The sequence below is a fragment of the Ictidomys tridecemlineatus genome, chromosome 14, assembly GCF_052094955.1.
Source record: "Ictidomys tridecemlineatus isolate mIctTri1 chromosome 14, mIctTri1.hap1, whole genome shotgun sequence".
NCBI classification, from domain to species: domain Eukaryota; kingdom Metazoa; phylum Chordata; class Mammalia; order Rodentia; family Sciuridae; genus Ictidomys; species Ictidomys tridecemlineatus.
In genome coordinates this window covers 28683029-28706082 of record NC_135490.1, presented here as the reverse complement: position 1 = coordinate 28706082, position 23054 = coordinate 28683029, and the positions used below count along the sequence as shown (strand labels likewise).

Here is a 23054-nt window from a genome sequence, read left to right as displayed (position 1 = left end):
ATCTGTTCTGCTGGGAGGAACTGTGTTTCATTGAACAATTTGAAATAATTGAACAGAGTATTTAGTAGTATGCCTTAGTTTAGAACAAAGATCAGTAAACTTTTCTAGAAAGGACCGCACAGTAAATACCTTAGGCTTTGCTTACAAAATACATTTTGTTGCAACCACTTACTTCTAACATGGTAGCTCAATTGTAGCCATAATGAACATATAGGTAAAACATATATAGGGTATATAGTCTACAAAAACAGTGGAATTGGAATTGACCTAGTGTTAACTTTGCCAATCCCTAGTTTAGAAAAATCATGCTAGCCACAGTAAGGATAATGGTTGCTCAGAAAGAGAGATCAAATACCTAGGGGCTATGGTGTAGGACTTGAGATTTGAGAATGAAGAATTATACTCCAAAGTTATTTATGATTTAATACAAATAACTCATCCACAAATTAGATATGAGGATTAAGAAAAAGACTAAAATATATTTTAGATATGAGCATTAAGGAAAGACTGATTATTGGTTTAGACAGCTTTAAGGCAATATCATTATTCAAGGAGAAAAATAGGTAGGAATGTAGGGCTAGATAGAAATTAAATATGTATGTGTTATGTCTTAGTTGTCACTAGATCCTCAAGGAAAACTTTCACATGAGTTTTTAAATGTTCCTTTCTCTAGGAAGAAAGGTCAATTCTGTGCATTTGTACCGGGGACCCACTTTATCAAGATAGAGAAAAATGAAATTTATTCAGGATAATATGTAGAATAGATTGAGACAGAGGTTTAAGAAACATATCTTAGTGGTGTCTGCATCAAAGTTATTGGCCTGGAAGATTTAAGAGGAATAGCAAAATAAATATGACCAAATCAATAGCACATTGAATGGTAAGGGATGTTCACACATCTAGTATACAGAGATCTTGAAGTAGCAATACTTCCAATGTAACAACAGGTCACATAACAAATTTATTGGGAAAACAAGTATCACAGAGAAATTTGTAGGCCTAGATTCTAGAGAAATGTGGGCCATTGTGTGCCTGCAAGGAGAGGGAAAATAGGAGCACATATTTATCTGAGGTAGATGCAACTGAACAGAGATAAAAAAGAATTCATGGGTTCCAAAGCGAAATCCTGTGTTATGTCCCAGCAACTGTGACCTTTCTGCACTGTGCTGACACAGGTTGGAGGAGGAGAGATAGAAGTAGTTGCTTGGCCACCAGGCCTAAAATGGGTTTAGATGATCAGCCCATGGGCGCTGGCCTGGGGTAGGGCTTGTGAAGCTTTACTCAGTACTGGATTTCACTGTCCTGGGCCTTATTCTGGGTTCCAAGTCTAAGGCCCACTTGATTCCCTCTTTATACTGGAGGTATCTTTCTCCATGTGCTGTTTCGAGTTGGAAGTGGTGACAAAAGAAATTCTACTTTGGGCTTAGTCATTTTCGTCAATACCATATTATTTGATGGCAATTTATTTTTACTTTGAACTTACTTTACACAGGCTTTTAAATTTTACATTAATATTTTACCAAACAGCAATGCTATTGACTTAATTAACAGTTTATAAGAAATTGAATACTTTAGGAGAAAAATTGCAAAAAAATTATTTTAGAGAATGAGATACATTTTCCTCATCAGAAATGTATCAACTTTTTACAAAAAGAAACAAAACAAAATGTGTGCACCCCAGGTGTAATTATAGTGTTGGGCTAACCTCTAACAAAACTAAAATGGTCAATTTTTATGATGAGATGCAATAGAACATTAATAAACTATTTTTAAGGCATTTTATTATTACCCTAAAACCAGGTATTGTAAGCTCTCACCTGATTTCCTTAGCCTTTTGTGAAGGTGGTTTCATGCCTGCACAGTTGTTCAAATTGGTGTTACTTAAAGGGGGGACAATAACTGGTGTTTCTTATTCCATTGGCATCTTACTCCATGGAGCTCCCTGTAATAATTTTGATGTAATGATAATTCACATGTAAATGACTCTACAGAAAAAGAACTGCATGTAAACTTCAATGGTTAATTTTATAAAGAGAGATGGAAATTAAAATCAAATGCTTCCCATCACTTCTCTCTACCTAATCTAGGGTAACGCTATTCTTTTTTTTTTTTCCTCACATCTTCGTACATGTATTTTGTATAACAGTGAGGGTCTCGGGGAGGGGTTGGGGAGATAGGAAGGATAGTAGAATGAAACAGACATGATTATTACTGTATGTATATATGTGACTACATGACCAAAGTGATTCTGCAACCTGTACACTCAGAAAAATGAGAAATTATATCCCATCTGATTCAAATGGGTGATATGTCAAGGTCATTGTACTATCATGTGTAACTAATTAAAACAAATAAAATAAAATGCTTGATATAAAAAATACCAACAGTAATGTAGACTGTCTTTTACAGGCTCAATAATACAGCCAACCCAGCTAAAGAAAGAATAAGCAAACAAGAAGACAGGTCAGTGGAAATTACACCAAATGAAAACAAAGAGAACTGCAATTTAAAAATAACAAAATGTCTATGGTATGTAGACCAATAATGAGCTTCTAAAGTATATATAATTATATTCCAGAGGAAGAGTAAAGAGAGAAAGCAAAAAAGTTTTTTGAAGAAACTATGGCAGAAATTTCTACAAGGCAATAATGACAGATGACAAACCACAAAAATAAGAGACATAGACCAAGAAATAGTCCAGAAAAACAACAAACTAGACTATATTCAAACTGTTTATCACAGAATCAAAGAAAGAATTGGGGGTGTCTTGAAAAAGAAAACATGACAGAAACAATAATAAAAATTATAGCACATTCTTTATCAGAAACCATGAAAGCAAAAAGACAGTCCAATGTTGTTTATAAAATGCTGGGGGGATAAAAGTCAAGCTAGAGTTTCATACTCAGTGAAAACATACATCAAAATAAGACTTTCTTAGATAAAATTTGAGGAAATTGACAGAAGACAAAGATAATCTGTAAAAATGTTAACTATTTTTTTTTGTTTAGAAAATGTATCACTAAAACTTAGACCAACAAAAGAACCAAATGTAAGGTAAATACAAATAAAAATAAAATTGCATCAATATAATTTTGTTTTCCTTTAAAAGATTAGGGACGCTCTGAAGTTAAATTGGAAATACTATATTGTATGCTAGTAATGTATATATAATAGATGGTGTAAAAATAATAGCCAAAAGATTGAAGTGAGGAAATGAGAATATAACATAATGGGCCCTTGCACTACACAAATCAGTATAATATTATGTATTATTTTAAATAAAACCTTGATTACATAAGGACACATAAAGTAAAACCTAGGTTAGTCAGTATTAATAAAGAATGTATATCAAATGCATCAGTAGAGAAGACGAAATGCAGTAGATAATATACTAAATTAATAAAGCGCAGAAGAAGAGTAAAACAGAACAAAGAACATGTGAAATAAATTGATGACATAGAGATAGTTGGGGATTTTTCATCTACCATAATTTAACACAGCAATTAAGTGAGTTTATCAGAATGAACAAAACAAAAGTATCCACAAGTCAGTACATATTAAGTATAAAGAAACTGTCAAGTCACATTTTTTTTACATCAGGCTTTAATTCATATTTTATAAGGTACTCTTAAGTCAATAAGGTAATAATCAAAATAAAAATGAGCGAGAAGGTAAAGCAATTTATGTGTGTGGACATGAGTTACAGTTGTGCACAAATATCTTGTGACTATCTACTGAGAGGAATTAGAAGCAGTTATGATCCAGGAGCAATGAGTATATCTTGTAATTGGGTCCTGGTTTCAAAATAACATTATTCATTAAGAGAAAGCAGGTCTCCTTGAAAAAAGGTTGAGTCTAGGTCTGAAGGAGAAAAAAAAAAGATAATCATGGAGCATTTCATACTGACAGAAAATAGTGATGTATAAACAGCACCTGCTGGGTATATATTTGTTGAGAGAGGGAGATCATATTACTGAATATAAAAGGATCAAAAACAGCTCAATGGACAACACTGATGAAAACTAAAAGCTTCCAGATTTTGTTATGAAATTTTGATATTTGTCAGTAGATAACTATTGGTCAACATATTATATTCAAATGATAAATACTATGTTTGGAGTTTAACTCAATTTCCAGATTCATGATTATTATAAATTATAGGTTTCATTTTTAAAAGTAACTGTTTTGATTATTTTTGTGCTGTTATAATAGAAAACAACAGCAAAAATAGAGTAATGTAAAATTAATTTACAGTTATCCAGAAAACAATTGTGAAGGCATAAGGATTAGAACAAAATAATAGGTATGATTAACCTGTCAGTTATAGAGAGCAAATCAGTAAAATGATTGCTAAGCCTTAGCATTACCCTGTCATGTCATCTTTTTTTTCTATCAAATATGTATATGGACTTGATATCTATATGCTCAATTTTATTTTCATCTCTCTCTTGCTTTTACCCTTGCACACAATACCTCTGTTTTCTTTGTTTTCCTAAATATTTTGTTAAGTTGTAAATGGACACAATATCTTTATTTCATTTATTTATTTGTAGGTGGTGCTGAGGATCAAACCCAATGCCTCACACATGTGAGGCAAGAGTTCTACCACTGAGCCCCAGCCCAGCCCCTGTTTTGTCTTTCAGGGTGTTAGCAATTGAATTCCTCTGCATGGTTCCCATACCCCTCCTGTAGAGGTTATATCAACACATGAAACCCTGATTCTATGTGGCTCCTTCTCTGGTCCATCAGATTCTTTCGAGTAGAATATTCATAAAATGCACAAAGATTTTATTCATCTAATCAATTACTTTTTGGGTTTTTCCCAAGTCCCAGATCTATTCTCCATGTTTAAACACAGAAACAAGCCAGTCAAGGTAAATCCTAAACTTCACAGAATTTATATTCCAGTGGTCGGGGGGAGAAACTTAACATTAAACAAATGCATAAAATAATTATAAAATAAAGTAATAAAGGAAAGGATATAAAGTAAATGTAAGTATAAGATACTGTAGAACATGGTAGTGCATGCCTGAAATCACAGCAGCTCCTGGGACTGAGGCAGGAGGATTGCAAGTTCAAAGCCAGCCTCAGCAAAAGGGAGACACTAAGCAAGTCAGTCGGACCCTGTCTCTAAGTAAAATACAAAATAGGGTTGGGATTGTGGCTCAGTGGTCGAGTGCCCCTGAGTTCAATCCCTGGTAACCTTCCCCCCAAATGCTATAGAACATCTAGAGGAAGGGCGTGGTAAAGAAAGTCTCCTCTAAGTAGATGGTATTTTAACTGTGATCCAAATGAAGAGAACGAGAAAGCTATTAGAAGACTTAGAGAAATAAGGCTATAAGCAAAGGAAATTGCAAAGGCACAACTGGAATAGAGTAACACATTTGTGTTCAAATTCAAGCAAAGAAAGTAAAGAAAAATGTCATTCATTCAGTAGAAATTCCTTGGGAATCTCACAGGTACCATGATGGGTAATTTCATGTGTCAACTTCACTGGACCAAAGGGTGCCCGATTAAACATTATTTCTAGGTATTTGGAGAAGGTATATCCATAAGTGTGTTGTATTGATGTCAGTGGACTCAGTAAAACAGATTTCTTTCCTCAGTGTGGATGGTTATCATCTAGGCCTGAATACAACCAAAGGTGGAGACAGGATTTGTGCCTTGTTTTCCTTACCAGTATTTGAACTTGGTCATCATTTTCTCCTGCCATTGGGCTGGAATTGACCTATCAGCTCTCATGCTTCTTGGGTCTGTATATTTGAACTAACACCAACATTCTAGAGTTCCCAGTTTATAGATGGCTGGTTGTAGAACTTATGAACTTCCATATCATGTGAGCTATAATCCTCAAAAAATAAATTTATATATATATATATATATATATATATATATATATATATATATATATTACCCTATTAATGCTGGTCCTCTGGAGAACCTTGAATAATATAGGAACCACGGCAAATTTAAATGACAAGTCTCACAATTTAAGAAAACAAGAAAAGATCCATGAAAATTTATAGCATGAGCATGTATGTATAAATAAGTGATTCAGTTAAACATAATGACATGCTTTGGAATTCAACCATATTTTATATCTGCATATGAAAATATATACATATATGTTTTCATATTATCTGAAGTTATTGTTTAAAGGTCTATCCAAAGATTATTTAAAGTAATGTGCTTTGTTTGATTTATGTTACCTCTTAATTGGTGATCTTAGGTTTAATGAAGTTACAGAATGATTTCCAGTAGGAAAGATAGTCCTGAAGATTATATTTCTTTGCCCTGAAAGATATTAACTAGTTTTATATCAAACAAAACACACATATTCTAGCATTTTTAATAGCTGCCCCTAAGTGCTTTTAAATAGCTTAATTACTTAATAAGTTAAATAAAATTATTTACATATATGTATTTATTTTATGTTAAAGTTGTTTTAACTTTTTAATAATTATATTTAAACATATGTATAAGAATTTCCGAACACATATAGATATAATAGATAAAGGGCAAAAGGAAAGCTATCTAAATTTTCCTTCAGGATTTTCTTTTCCATCTTGTCAGGAATTGCTGCATAAATATATGGTTAGGTTTACTTGTAACAAACTTTAATATATTACTTTCAATAATGTAAAAGTTCTTGCAAGACAAAGATTATTTGTGTTGTAGTTCACAGGACTATATAGTTTTAAAGGGAAAAGTCACTTGATTTTTTAAATTTAAGTTCTAGTTTATTTGTTGTTGCAAGGACATCTTACTTGCATACCAATTATTAATATTTTTATTACAAATAAAACATATTTTCCCTTGTGACTAAAAAGTCAGAACATTACATTGCCTCTCTAAAAATTATTCCATTATAAAAATTATAGCATATGAGCACTTACTTAAGTTTCCTTTGCAAGAGACCTCTAGTGTGGTATATATTAATTGTGAAAAATTCCAGAGTGTATTTTTAAAATATCTGATTTATATTTTCCTCAGGAAAAATGGGTGAGATCGATCCTCAGCCACAAGTCAGTACATATTGATTTTATAGAATTTTTAAAATTCATGAATTTAATCTAAGACTCTCCTCTCCACTAACCCATATGTAATCACCAGACCAGCACCTTTTCAGAATTCATTTTGGCATGTACAAGAAAAGGAAATGCTTGTTAGAAAAAACTTAAAATTACATTTGTAAAATACTTGAAGACAGGGGTGCAGTTTACATTTGAAATATATGCATTTGAATAAAGGCTTAAATACAGATTTTGAAAATAGTGATGATCACCATTAATGATATAAAAATAATGTAACTAAAAGGTTACTTATATATTTGCAAAAAAAAAAAGTTTTTGCTAACAGGAACAAAGGTAAAATGGCAGAGATAATGGTTGCATTTTTACGTTTTAAAAACAATTGTGTTTTTATGTTTTAGAATACGTGATTAAAAAAAAAAACTTGAGTTGAATTGGAAAGGATTGATTTTCCTCACCAGGGGATAATTAGAAAAAAATTGATCATACTTACAGGAAAGGAAAACAAACACACACATTAAGCACATTAAAAGATTTTTCAATAAAATGTTAGGAAAGATAGAGCAGGAAAAACCTAAAATAAAGACCAATACACTAGTGCAGCCCCAGATTCAAATGACTTATCTGGTGAGTTGAAGTAAATGAGATATGAAAAATGCTGACCATAGGTTCTTATGGATAGACTAATATTGTCACTTTGGTCATTTGGTCTGGTTATGAAGCTGGGGCCTTTTGAGAAGCTGAGGCAATGTGAAGACTCATCTACCCCCTTCAAAACCTGATTCTTGGGAACAAGTCAGAAACATTCCGGACATGTTGCTCAGAGTTATAGGAATTAGTTTATTGAAAGGATAGGAAAAGAGAAAGGAAGACACTGTAAAGAGAAAGAGGGAGTCCTCTCAGAGACAAGAGGGACAATGTGCACTCTAGTTTTATTAGGGTCCCAGAGAAGTTCCCAGAGAGTCCCTCTTGATTTTTGACTAACAGTAAGATGAGATCAGACTTTTAAGTCCCCACTGCCATGGCAACTTTGGTCACCTTGGCCCATGCTGACTGGTTTTGATGCATTCCTACAGATTTTATACTTGGGAGGAAATATCCTTATCTCCTAAAGTTTCAAGGTCCAGTCACAAAAGTCTCCTGGGTTTTTTCCATGGACATTTATCTTGGGCCTGCATTTCTCCTGCAGATAACAGGTAGTTTGCTAAGGAATTTGACATATTCTGTCCACTTAGGACAGGCAGGACTGCAGTTAAATTGCTTTTTGGAAAAGAAAACATGTGAGGGTCAGCACAGTGGGCTCATCTTATGAAATTATTCTCTTAAACTTGTGTTTCAACCATCCTCATCTGTCTATCCCCTAACAAAGGGAAAGCAATATTTTTGTCATCTTGGAAATTACTCTTCATTTCTGAGACCATAGCTGGAAACAGACTTCAAGCAGCAATCAATGGCTTCCAGCCAGGTAATTTTAAAAAAAGTATTAATAAACATTTCAAGGAGAATTAGAGATATGAAAGAATACTTTTTTATGCATGTTATCTAAAATATATTTGAAATACATTTACCCTGTCTCCTTAAGACTAAAAAGAAGCCTCAAAAGATTTTAGGTAGTCACAGAAGTTATTGGCAAATGGGTATAGTAACCGTTAATAAAATTTTAAGCAGTGTCAATTGCCATTTGTATTACAAAATGACTTCTTCAAGTTATACTTAATAATGTATGATAACTACAATACTTTCTAGACCATCTTTAGGATTCAAATGAATTGTGTACTTTTTACACCAGAGATTAACAGAGAAGAGATAATTGTTGATGGATACATTAACACATTTGAAAAGATGCACATGAAAATGAGTATCTTCCTCCATTCTGTTGTTTTGGCTCCAGGACTGAAGATTTCTCCCTATCTAATCATGCTTCTCATTAAGAGGACTGCTTTGGGCAGATAGAACAATAGTAGCACTATTGAAACTTGATTCAGATGTATGAGCTGCTCTCTGCTTTTCCAATTCTAGAAAGAGATAGAAAAGAAGATTGTATCCCATGGTACTATTCTAAAAGAGTGAAAAGTACTCCAAATAATACAACTCCATTTTGAGACTGATTCACATACTTAATAGTGTTATCCCCAATACATATATACACATAAGCCCCCTTATGTCTCTTGGAACAAATTCAGTTTCTAATTCATTCTTCCAGGACTAACATGGCATTTGAGAAAGGCAATAGGGAGAAGTTTATTACTTATAGACTACTTCTACCCCCCCCACACACCGCAAAAAAAAGGAGAATGAAATCTATCATTGGATTACTAATTTATAGTTATTAGGGATACAATTTTTATAAATCACATTATATATTTGGGTCATGTTGCCCAAGAAAATCTTAGATTTGATTGAGAATATCTTTTAAGCTAAAAATATGCTCATTATTTAAACTTTAAATATAATTTGGGAGCATAAATTATTTTCTTTTGTTTCCAAAGGGCAAAAACATCTGCAAGAAGGATTCTAATAAGGAGTTTAAATATATTTTAGTTATTAATCCAAAAATCCAAGGTGCATAATCATGAAAATAATGCAAAGATTTTTCTTTATAAATCCATATTTGAGGTTTATTTTGGTCTACCTAAAAATCATTATAAAAACTTTCAAGCATCTTTACTAAATCTAATCTTTACCTCCCTACTCCACTCCCACTGCCGAATTCTAACTGCCTGCATTTCGGGGCAGAGTAACATGAAGCCTTTATTTTAGAGTATAGGAAAGAGTCATTGTCTAAAAATGAATCACACAAAAATACCAAGAAAATAAAAGTTGACAAGAAATTTAGTTTCTCTCCAATATAACAGAATTATCTATGTAATTATGGTGAAAAAAACAATTTCCAAATCAATACATCTAAAATAGTAATGTACAAGCAAATGAGGAATCTCCCCACAGCTATTTTTTTTTGTAAAATCTTATTGATAATTATTAAAGTTTGACTTTAACAATTAAGAAAACATTAGTCACATTGTATTTTTAAACATTCTATTTATTTATTCAAATAACACATGTTAAGACTGTGAGTATCCAGCAGCTTGAAAGAGTATGAGCTGTTTGTAATTATGTAAACTGATTCACGTTCAAGGAAGCGGCCTACTTAGACTAATAGTGAATTGTATTTAGTCTCACTTAGCTCTGGGTAGTGGCTACCGTACACTGACAGCTTTACCCACTACCATTTTTTATTCCTTAGTGCTCATGGCTTCTTGGGGTCAACAGGGAGATCTCATGACTAGAAGAAACTTATGATATTTTATGGATCACAAATCATTCAGCATTCCTCATGCCACACTCAGTTTATATCCTGGCTCCAAGAAGAACTTCATAAAAAATTTATAAACTCCAATATTACAGTATATCCCATTTTCTCTCCAATAACAACAGGGGCACCAAGCAAGGTTTCTTCTGGGAATTTTTTATTCATGGGATTTGTTCTCGTCTTTTCATATCCTAAGACTATAACACGATCTAACACGATCGCTATACTCAGCATTAATTATCCAAATAGCCTCACTGACATTTTATATGTCAGTAAGGATTCCAAGCTCCCAAAGAGGAATTTGAAAATAAGGTTTCCTAAGACTGTGAATTGTATTAAAACAAGCACACATATCCATCTACAAAGAACAATAGAAAAGCAGGCAAAAGTATTTCCATTTGAGAAAAGATGTCAAATTTCTAGCAGAGAGTAAGAGAAGAAGAGGGTTACAATGTTTGAATAACAAACTTCTATATGGTTAATATTAATGTCAATAGCTTCTGTCACTAAAATATATAAATACCGCTGAGTATCTACCAGGTGGCAGATTTAGGCAGAAATATAAGACATCCTTACTTCTCTGCCTCCTTTTCTTTTCACTACAACACAGCTCCATTCCTTAATAAATTTTAATGCATTTGTCCTAATATCTTACTATCAAAAATGTGTACTTTGGAATTAGATCTGCATACCCATTATTTGTACCCATATTTGCTGACCAAATACGATCAGGTTTATCGTGTGATTTCCAAAACAGTAGTCTTTACTAAAATTTTAAACTTTTTTTCCTCATACCAACTATGCTGAAATCAATTCAATAATTTTATTATTTTTCTTCATTCTTAAAGGAAAAAAACTTGCATTTTAATTTCTCAGGTCTATTCCAAACTTCTTATTTAATAGCAAACGGAATCTATGCTGAAATAAGGATATTCTCTTTGTTTTTCCTTTTTTTTTTTTTTTTCTGTACAGGTAGTTGAACCCAGAGGAGAAGTGCTTTAGCTCTTAGGTGCATTCCCAGCACTTTTTGTTTTTGAGACAGAGTCTCACTAAATCGTCCAGGCTGACCTCAAACTTGTGATTCTCCTGCCTTAGCCTCCAACTACTAGGATTACAGGCGTGAGTCACCATGTCTGGCTTCTCTCCTGTTTTCTTTAAATTTGAAGCAGGAATGTGTTGAACTCCTAGGGAAAAATAGTGCCAATTGTTAAGATGGGTACAAATATTGGAGTAGAGGAGATTTTTAAGGAAGAGTTAAATGGCAATTCCCTTTGTCTAGCAAATAAGAGAGACACATATATACCTTTCAACTACCTTGAAAGGGAAGTCTTTGTGTAATTACGTTTGCTAGAAATTCAGTAAAAAAGAAATTTATTCCCCACACATTGAATATTATTTACAGATCTTGACATGATGGATTCAAGACACCAAAAGTGAGATTTGGTTCAGCTACCTTTAATGAAAGCCAGTATAGGACTAGAATCAAGGGGACTTCCATAATAACAGACTGCAACTAGCATTCAAGCGAGATTCTTTTATAAGCTTTCTTGTCCCTGTATTTATTTGTAGATTGCAATTTTTAATCTAAGTGTAACTTTGTACAACCACTTTGGCTATCAACTCACTATGTTTCTATAATTTCAAGTCCTTTCACGTTAATTTCTGTGAGGAAATACTTTTTCCAGAATTCATTTGATTTGTTTCCATTATTCATTAAATAATAAAATGGTAATCTTTATATATGCAAACTCTCCATCCAGGGCTTGCTGAGACCACAAAGGAAAAAGGAAAGAGCACTAGAAATTGTGCAAGTGTTATCTGGACTAGAATGTTTATGTGTTAGAGTTTCCAAATGCTATTTTGTCAGAAAGAGGAAAATGGTATACTGGTGTTTCAAGAAGCTGAAATATAATATGCTACATACAGCCAGCTGAAGAGGAAAATGAGTAAAGAATTATGATTAGGAGAGTTCACATCAGAATACAAATGGCCGACTGAGGAGAAAGATTGAATTTTTCTGGTATTTGATTTTAGGTTGGGGATACTTTGGGAACTAACATTAAAGATCATGGAGAGTCTTCAGAATATCGCTACAGTAACAAAACCACAAAATTTTTATCAACAGAGGAGTCTGCTAGCAATAGAAAACTGTACATCCTCTTTACATGTGGCCAAGATATTAGAAGACACAACTAAATGCAAAAAAAAAATCCACATGAAAACAGATATGGACAATTCTACCATGTCCAAATTCAATTTTTATACTCCCAGTGTACCCTTTTATAGCTAAGGTCTTCAGGATTACGCTCCAAAATCAGATAAACCAAAAGAAGTCTTTCCTTTTTTAAGTCCATGGATGACTGTTGAGTTAGCAAATTCTCTTCAGCCATCCACAATTTGATTGTCACTCCCCTCTGTTGTTTCTTTTTAAACAAAGGATTTTTATTCAAACATACAAATACCTAAATAAAGTAGCAAAATACAACCAAGGTAAAAAAAGGGAGCAAAATATGAAAATGTTTTATATGAAATATTTTGTGTAAACATTTAATACAAAAATATTATTTTTTTAAAAAAATACTATTCATGTTTAATTTTTGTTAATTTAAAAAATTTGTTCTTTTTAGTTATATATGACAGTAGAGTATATTTGGACATATTTACACAAATCTGGAGTACACTTTAATCTAATTAGGATCCCCGTCTTATGGTAGTACATGATGTGGAGATTCACTGTGATGTATTCATATATGTACATAGGAAAGTTATGTCTGATTCATTCCATTCTCTTTCCTATTCCTGTCCCTTGAAATGCTCCCTCTGTTTACACCATACTTTCTGTTCTTAATCTCCCACTCCTATCTCATATTCTCATGCAATTTTCTTACAGTCTCTCTCTCGCCCTCTTTCTCTCTTACACTTGAAATTTTCAATAAATAATAAGAACTGTGATTTTTCTTACAAAATACAAACTACTTTTTCATATTTTCAAAAATATTAAACTGTTAAATTTGCTTTTTAATTCAGATTTGCTTTTATATGATGAAATTCATAATAAAGTTTATAGTTTGACCAGCTTTTAGAGACCTGTATACTTACTTAGTTAATCACCACCACAATCAGGATGCAGATATTTGTATCACCCCAGCATTTCCATTTTATTCTTTTGTGTTCTAGACTCTCATCACTCCTAGCCATTGGTAACAACTAATTATATTCCTTTCCAAATAATTTTGTTTTCTTTTTCTGGAATATTTTCTATTATTTGACTTATACAACATATATAGATTTTGTGTCTCTCTTTTTTTTCCATTTAGCATGATAATTTTAAGATTTAGACATATAATGTATTTTAGTTCCTCATCTATTTTATTGTTGCATAGCATCCCATTGTATGAGTGTACAACATTTTTAAAATTTTATCCATTCACCAGTTGACAGAATTTAGGGTTGGTTTTACTATTGGAAACTTTTAAATTCAATTATAAAATTGTTGTATAGATCTTTGCAAAGTTTCATGTTTCATTTCTGAAATTACCTAAAAGTGTCATACTTATACATATTTAGTAAATGCTTAAGACTGTAAATATTTAAATTGCCACACTGCCTGTATTCATTGGTTTTACGTCACTATAATGAAATACTGAAGCAATTCACTTATAAAGAGAAAAGGTTTACGTGGCTCATGGTTCTAGAGGTTCCAGTCTGTCATCATATGATCTTTTGGACTTCTAGTGAAGATGCCAGATGGAAGTGGTGAGAAGCACATAGCAGAGTAAACCACTTACATCATGAGCCAGAAAGCAAAGAGAAAAAGTGATCAGACCAAGGTCCCACAGTTCTTTTCAAGATCACACTCCCAGTGACCTAAGGATGTCCACAGAACTTCCCAATAACACATCCCACCAATAAGTATATATCACATCTGGACCTTTGTGGACCACTCCCCAAATTCATACCATAGCACTTTTTACCTAGTAACTATATAGTTTTGTATTCTTAGCAGCAATTCATGAGTTGTTTTGGTAGGCATTATCATCATCAACATTTTGTGATCTCTCCTCTTCCTTCTCTTCCTCCTGTTATTTCTCCTCTTTCTCTTCCTTCAGTTCTTCCCACTCTAGTAGATGGCCAACATTATGTCCTTGTGGATTTTTCTTGCATTTCCCTAATGATACCGTACACTTTTTCCTGTTTATTTCCCATTCGTATATCTAATTTGGCAAAATATCTTTCAAACAATTTGCCTATTATTAAAAATAGGTTGCCCGTCTGCTTACAGTATTGTAAGAATCATATATTCACAATATTAGCTTGTTATCAGATTTTTTAACCTATATTTTCTTCCATTTAGAGACATATCTTTTTAATTTCCTAAAATGTCTTTGAAATAATTTTAATCTTGATAATATAAAACTTACCAACATATGATTTGTCCTCATTTTGAATTATGAATTTTTGATTAACCCCAAGTAAGAATATATTCTTCTATGTTGTCTACAGTTTGTGGTGTGCATTTCAGTCTGGAGTTGTTTCATATGAATATTTAAATATTCAGGTCTCATACTTTTAAAGTCAACATTTCTCCATTACATTGCTTTGGTCTGTTTATTGACTTTCAATCAGCCATATATGTGTATGTGATTCCTAAAATAAATATTATGTTCAATTGACCTTTTTCTCTATGACATTATGCTAAGATTACATTGCTTTGATTACTGTGGATTAAAAATAATTTTTGAAATTAGGTGGTGTAAGTTTTCCCACTTGAATAGTTGAAGCACATGAGGATAGATTGAAAATTAGAAAACATCCCATATGATTGAGCACTAAGACATACTGATGCTCACCTGCCAGACTTGATGAAAGGTCAGGGATCTCTCTGTGTTGTTCAGCACTGTATATTTAGCATCTAGCGAGATGTCTGATATAAACGATTCTATTCTCTGACATTTTTTGGTTGTCAGAAATATTACTGAACCAGTTGGAATCTACATTTTAAGTGTCTTGATGCTTTCAGACTCTGGTAATATTTTTAAAAAGTCATGTCTAAATTAATATTCAATCAAGCTTGCTACCCAAGCATAAGAGATATCCTAGGGAAATTCTACATTTTTTCTAGCTTGTGAGGCTGGGTATTTTGCTAAATATTCTTATTCTTAATATTCTTCATCTGCAAATTGTCAAAATATTGTATCTACTTCATGAGTTTAAAAGTGCAATGTATTAGTGTAAGATAATTAGGAGATTAGTTGCCACATAACTAATGTTAAGTAAACAATGGCAATCGTTACCAATACCAATATCACTGTTATCAAAGACATTGGTGTCCACAGGTCCTCATATAAGGGTAGACTTCTGTGGGGAAAGCTGAGAGGCAATGGCATGACTACCGCATGCACTTTCCTACAGAAGTCTTTTACTCTCTGTATTGAGTGGCTGCATGTTTTCTACTTGTTTTCATTTGAATTTTCTTTGGTTTTGTTTCTCTTCAAAGGTGACACCATCCTGGTTATGACTTATACATTCCTACATCTGAGACTTAACCAGAAGTAGTCTCTGTCAACTGCATTCTCCCAACTCCTTTATGCAGGACTTAGGAGGAAAAGCAAATGTAGCTAACTGCAAGTAGTGCTTTGTGGCTAATTGGGAGTATACGTGGGTAAGTTACAAACTAAGATATCCTTAAAAGATTAGAGAGTAATGATGATATTCTATAAAGTTGAATTTCATAGGAAAATAATATATTAACAATATTCAACATTTCAATAGTTTTCTTTTATTCCTGATAATGAGATTCACCAAACTCCATAAATAACAAGATCTCTATGTTCACAGACAAACATCACTCTCTTGTCATTTAAAATCTGGTTCTAACTTCCTATTTTTTTTAAAAAAAAATCATGTCATTAAAGCAGACTATGATAATGCGCTCTTTACCTCAGTAGGCTAAGCTACATTTCTGAATTATTTCTAAATCCATTTAATGGAAATTATTTATTATAATTAACTAATCACTTTCAGGGAGTCTTGCAAATGGGCATTGTTACACTGCTAGGAAGCAACAGGCCACAGAAGGTAAAAGACATTTGCTAAAAATAAAGAGAGTAGGAGGCACTCACAGGAGAAGAGAGAAGTCAGGGAATTTGGTATCTACCTAGTTGACATATTGAATCTCAATCTTTGTCAGTTATTAAAGGACAAAATTCATCCAGTCTAATATAAAATGTCTAACAGAATACTCATTTTGCAGAAAAAGGAACTCAATTTATGTGTTATCACCTTGCCCTTATCTAGATCATTCTATAAACAACTTTGAAACTCATTTATGCTCCTGCAGGCTTTAGGCATCTTTTATGGCAATTATTGAAAATTTTTCAAATCAGAGAAAAATGAGAGAAAAAGGAACTTGCACATGTATTTTGTCTTGATATTCTCACAATGTATTGAGAAAAAAGATGGGGGCGAAAACAAATAGGTAAACAAATGTTAGAAAAATTAGGTATAAAACAGATTATAAACTACATAGAGAAAGCTGGTAATTACACGTTTGCTTTTTCAAAGGCTGAAAATTTACATAGAAAATTATGTATCATATAATATAATGATACTATATGGCATATTATACATTGTGAAATAGTTTCACAGATCAATAGTATTTCTTATTCTTTTTCTTAGAGTACAGAGTGCTAAATTTCATCATTTATATGTAATCATTTACATAACAAAGTAGGAGCCAATAATGTAGTTTCCATTCTCTTCTATAATACAAGCAAGTAATAATAAGCTTTTAGGCTTAGTCTTTTCTTTCAAGTCCTATAGAAACTTTTACAGAAAAAAAAAAAAAAAACCTTTTAGTTACCAGTGAGCCTGATTTGCACCAGCATTACATTTACTAAATTTTCTCCCTCAGCAGAGCACTAATTCAGTAATAGAAAAAACATTTTTGTCCCCATCCCAAATATGATTTGGAAATATTTATCTCATCATCACTGATTCATAAATGACTTTGGAATGGGATAATTCATCCTTCTCTTTTGTAACCAAGGAGCACTTGATATGCATAGTATTGGTTATTGTATTTCAGTCTTTATTCTACTATGTTAAATGAGAGCTAAACTTCAATTTCTTTCCTTCAGTTTCATAATTTTATCAGTAGTCTGAGTGCTGCTTTTAAAACAGGAGAGGTTAAAAGAGTTAGTCATAATGGAAAAAAGAATATAGCTAATATTTTCAGCATTTTTATAGGTAGCTCTACACTTGGATTTGACATTACAGTTCTCCTGTAAGAACCTTTATAATAGTCTTTCAGAATACATTTAGTGATAGTTCTATAGTATGGATGTAATGGTATTTATCCACAAAAAGTATTGTAGTGGGAAATAGTGAAATTTCCTGTATTCAGCATAATGAAATGCTTAGTATATACTCCACACTTGCTTACTCTGATCTTAGCCTTACAGTACATTTTAAATATTTTCTTCTAAGAATTATTTTAAGATGCTAGAAAGCATATAATTTTAGAACAGATTTGGGCTTCAGGTCGAATCAGAACATTTCAGTTTAATTAATAAAAAATCAATAAAATTAATTCATTCAAACATTTTAAATATCAAAATTATTCTAAAATATAAGAATGGAAAATAAATATGGAAATCTATAGATCTTCTTCATGCTAACTTTAGGAAATGGATATAAATCTGATCCGTATGAAGAATATTAAATAAAAATAATTAACATTTGTTTTATAGACAAGAAAAAGTCTATCTTTTTAACTCTGCTCAAAAGAAAACAGCACAGATTATGGCATACAGCAATCTGCTGCATAACATAAATTATATATGATGAATATTATTAAAAATAATACCTTCATTTTTATGTTGGCTTATGTTTTTCACAGTGTTGGAGACAGAACTCATGGCTTGGTATATGCTTGGCAAGCACTTTATCATTGATTTATATACCCAGCCCTTTTTCTTTTTTTCCTTTTTCTTCCTTTCTTTTTGAGACTGAATCCCATCAAATAACCCAGACTGGCCTTGAATTTACAGTCCTCCTGTATCAGCCTCCCCAGAAGCTGGTATCACAGGTGTGTGTCTTCTTATGTCTTTCATATATTTGAATAAAACAACATGTTAAAATCCTAGTTGTAAGCAATACATAAATTCCCAGGTCATATGCTCAGTACATACACATAGTATATAATATGTAAAATTTTTGAAATAATGTTTTTAAAGCATAAGTGGATAATTCTATGCCATATTTATCAGTTTATGAAGGAAACTTTCTATTTTTTAAATATTTTCTCATGAAAAGAATAAAGGGTTTCTGCATCATTTAAGTAAGCTTTATAAGAAGAAATGAAAAGCACCAGGAGTTTTAAAAAGTAGTACTCAAATATGATCATCCCATTTTTATTGTTAAATTATATCTCAAATATGGATGACTCTTATATATGTGCTTTTGGGATTTACAAAAAATTAAGTGATGCTTAGAAAAATTTCATATGTGGGTGGTATAGTTAATTACTAGTAAAGAAAACACTGAAATCTAGCTTCCCATACTTCTCCTGGGAAGAAGGTTTTAATTTGAACTAAATTTACACATTTTTCTAAGCGAGCTTTCAAAACTAACAAAACCCTCAACCTTGTGTACTCTGTTCTTGCTAATATCTAAGTTCCAATATTCCATACAATTTATTCTCAAGTTCATTTCATTCAACATTCCATCTGTCTAGCTTCCCAACCCTTTCTATACCCTCTTGAACTCATGGTTTCATTGTAGCAAATACTCCTCATATTTGGTTTTGAAGGTTATTTGTTTTTGCTTTGTTTGGTGTTTTGTTTAAATAAACATACTTTTCCACAGCTTCATAACTGATTTTATCATCTCTACCAGAAAAGGGTTTTGTTTCATTTGGTTGGTTTGATTTCTTTCACCCAAATGTACCATATATAGCACACCTCAGCTATTGGGGTTAGTGTCATCTTACTTGCCCAATTCTGCTGTTTCAAAAATAACTTCTTATTACTCTTTACTTTAAAAATCCTTTAATGAAAAAATCAGCTGAAAAAAGAAATGAGGAAAACTATCCCATTCACAATAGACTAAAAAAAATATATTTGGGAATCAATCTAACAAAATGGTTAAAGATCTCTACGATGAAAACTATAAAACACTAAAGAAAGAAATTGAAGAAGACAATAAAAGATGGAAAGATATACCATGTTCTTGAATGGCAGAATTAATATTGTCCGAATGGTCATATTACCAAAAGCACTGTACAGATTTAATACAATTCCTATTAAAATGCCAGTTGCACTCTTTGTAGAAATAGATAAGCAATCATGAAATTTGTTTGGAAAAGAGGCCCAGAATAGCTGAAGGAATTCTTAATGAGAAAAGTGACACAGGAGGCATCACAATATCAGACCTTAAATTAAACTTTAGAGCTATTGTAGCAAAAACAACATTGGCACAAATGAGACATGAAAACCAAGAGAACAGAGTAGAAGACACACAGACATATCCACATAAATACTAGACACATAAATACTTATCTCATACTAGACAAAAGCACCATAAACATATATTGGAGAAAAGAAAGCCTCTTCAAGAAATAGTTCTGGGAAAACTGGAAATCCATATGTAGTATTATGAAATTGAACCTCTACATCTCACCCTGCACAAAGTTCAACTCAAAGTGGATCAAAAACCTAGGCGTTAGACCAAAGAAACTGTGCCTAGTAGAAGAAAAAGTAGGCCCAACTCTCCACCTGCACAAGGCTCCTAAAGTAAAAGAAGCAAAATCAAGAATCAATAAATGGAATGGTATCAAAATGAAGCTTCTTCACAGCAAAGGAAACAATCAAGATTATGAACAGAAAGCTGACAGAATGGGAGAAAATCTTTACCACCTGCATCTAAGATACAGCATTAATCTCCAATATATATTAAATATATATATTGAAAATATATATTAAATATATTTTAATATACATATAGTTTTAAAAAACTCAAAAAGCTGAATAATAATATTAAAATAATTAAAAATAATAACTCAAAGGAACTGAACTGGCACTTCACAGAAAAATAAATACAAATGATCAACAAATATATGAAAAAATATTCAACACCTCCAGCCATTGGAGAAATGCAAAACTACACCGAGTTTCCATCTCACTCAATCAGAATGGCAATTATCAATAATACAAGGAGAACTCGCTTTGGCAGCACATATACTAAAATTGGAATGATACAGAGAAGATTAGCATGGTCCCTGCGCAAGGATGACATGCAAATTGATGAAGCATTCCATGAAAAAAAAAAAAAGAATACAAGGAACAATAAATGTTGGCAAAGATATAGGGGAAAAGATTTGCTTATACTTTGCTGGTGGTTCTGCACATTGTTGCAAACACTCTGGAAAGCATTATAGAGATTCTTTAGAAAACTTGAAATGGAACCACCATTTGACCCAGTTATCTCACTCTTTGATTTATACCCAAAGGACTTAAAATCAACATACTATAGTGACTCAGTCACTTCAATGTTTATAACAGCTTAATTCACAATAGTAAGCTATGGAACCAACCTAGGTGCCTATAACAGATGAATGGATAATGAAAAAAAAAATATATATATATATATATATACACACACACACACACACACACACACATACACAAAAAAATGAAATATTAATCAGCCACAAAGAGGAATGAAATTATGGTATTTGCCAGTAAATAGATAAAATTGGAAAATATCATGGAAGTGAAATAAGCCAATCCCAAAAATCCAAACACTGAAGGTTCTTTCTGATATGTGGATACTAACCCACAACAAGGGAGGGCGGGAAGGGGAAGAATAGAAGTTCATTGGATTAGACAAAGGGAAATGAAGGGAAGGGAATGGGGATGGAAACAGGAAAGATAGTAGAATGAATTGGACAGAACTTCACTATCCTTCTATACGAGTGCACTACCAGTGTAACTCCACATCATGTACAACCACAATAATGAGATCCCAATTAGAATGTTATATTCCATGTATGTATAATGTGTCAAATATACTGTCATGTATATTTAAAAAAACAAATACAAAAATTAAAAAAAAATAACTATATTCTTTGCTGTGCTCATCTTGGGATCTTCAGGTTAATTCCATGCAAACATAAATGTTCAGAAAAAAGTTCATTATCTCTGTGCATTGTACCTACTATTCATCATCAGTGACAGATGAAACACCCCAGTAAAAATTCCACCTAATAATCTTGGCCTCTCTTGAATTTGGCATCTTAATTTAATACTTTAATAACCTTTTTTTCTGTATAATATATATATATATGTGTGTGTGTGTGTGTGTGTGTGTGTGTGTGTGTGTGTATGCATAGATAGATAGATATCATAAATGTTATATCCTGAAATTTGATGTCATCCTATTTCAACACTCCAACTTCTCAATTTCAAACATTTTCTCCATTGTTCCAGCTTATTTATTCTATCTAATAATACCATTTTAATGAACATTTGACTCATTTGAGTTCTTCATTGTACAAAATAATTTTCTCTAACCATTTCAAAATATTTATAGATCTCGTATCTTTTCTTTTCCTAATTCATTTATTTAAAATTTTGTTTTTCCCTAAGTCATTCTCATTAGTACAAATATCCTTCATTGTTTTATTTGCAAGAATCATTGCTAGTTGAAATTTGTCATGTGTTTGTTTATTCAGTGGTTTCTCTTTCTCTGTTATCAGAATATAGGCTCTCTGAATACAAGGAATTTTTATTCTGATTTCCCCTTCCATTTCAGAGCTCAGCAATTACTAAGCAATAAGTAAATATTTTTTATTAAATAAATTAATGAATGAACTAGTTGTCACTTTCACTTTAGTCTACTTATTTAAATATTGTCAATATTCTCCATATTTTTAAAAATTATGAATATTTTAGTGAAAATTGAACTATGTATTTTTGTTTCAGTCTAGGGACACGTCACGGCAAATACATAATTATTCTGAAAAAATAAAATTATGTAAAATCCTTTGTTAAGTTTGATATTTAAAAATAATAAATCTCATCCTTATTCATCAAACACAATATTCATATAGATATGAAATGCAGATGGAGAGTCTCATAAAAACTATGAATGGAACCACCATAAGACCCAGCTATACCACTCCCTGGTATTTATCCAAAAGAACCAAAATCAGCATTCTTTAGGGATGCAGGTACATTAAGGCTTATAGAAGAACAATTCACAACAGCCAAATTATTCAACCATCTCAGGTGTTGTGAATAGCTGAATGAATAAAGAAAATTAGGTACATATACACAATGGAAATGTACTTATCTACAAAGAATATAATTATGATAGTTTCTGATAAAAGGATCAGAGTGGAGAATACAAACCTAATAGAATAAGGTAGACACAGAAAATTAAGGGTTGAATATTTCTCTCATTTGCAGAAAGTAGAGAAAAATTAGGGGAAAAATTGAGAGGCATATCCCATGAAAATAAAAGTAGAGAAGAGGAAAGAAAAGTAGAGGTAGGCAGGAAGAATGGGGAAAAGGAGAAACTAGAGAATGAAACTGAACAAACTATACTATGTACATATATGAATATATCACAGCGAATCTCACCTATGTGTATCCATAAAACACCAATTTAAAAATAAATAAATAAATAAATAAACAAAAGAAAACCAGTAG

At 32.1% G+C, this 23054-nt stretch overlaps 1 non-coding gene across 1 annotated transcript; it reads left to right on the top strand.

Annotated features, from left to right (window-relative positions):
* Positions 1–20562: 20562 nt before the first annotated feature.
* Positions 20563–20665, top strand: LOC120884363 (U6 spliceosomal RNA). The gene has a single exon (XR_005726780.1). It is a non-coding gene; the product is annotated as a U6 spliceosomal RNA (small nuclear RNA).
* Positions 20666–23054: the final 2389 nt, after the last annotated feature.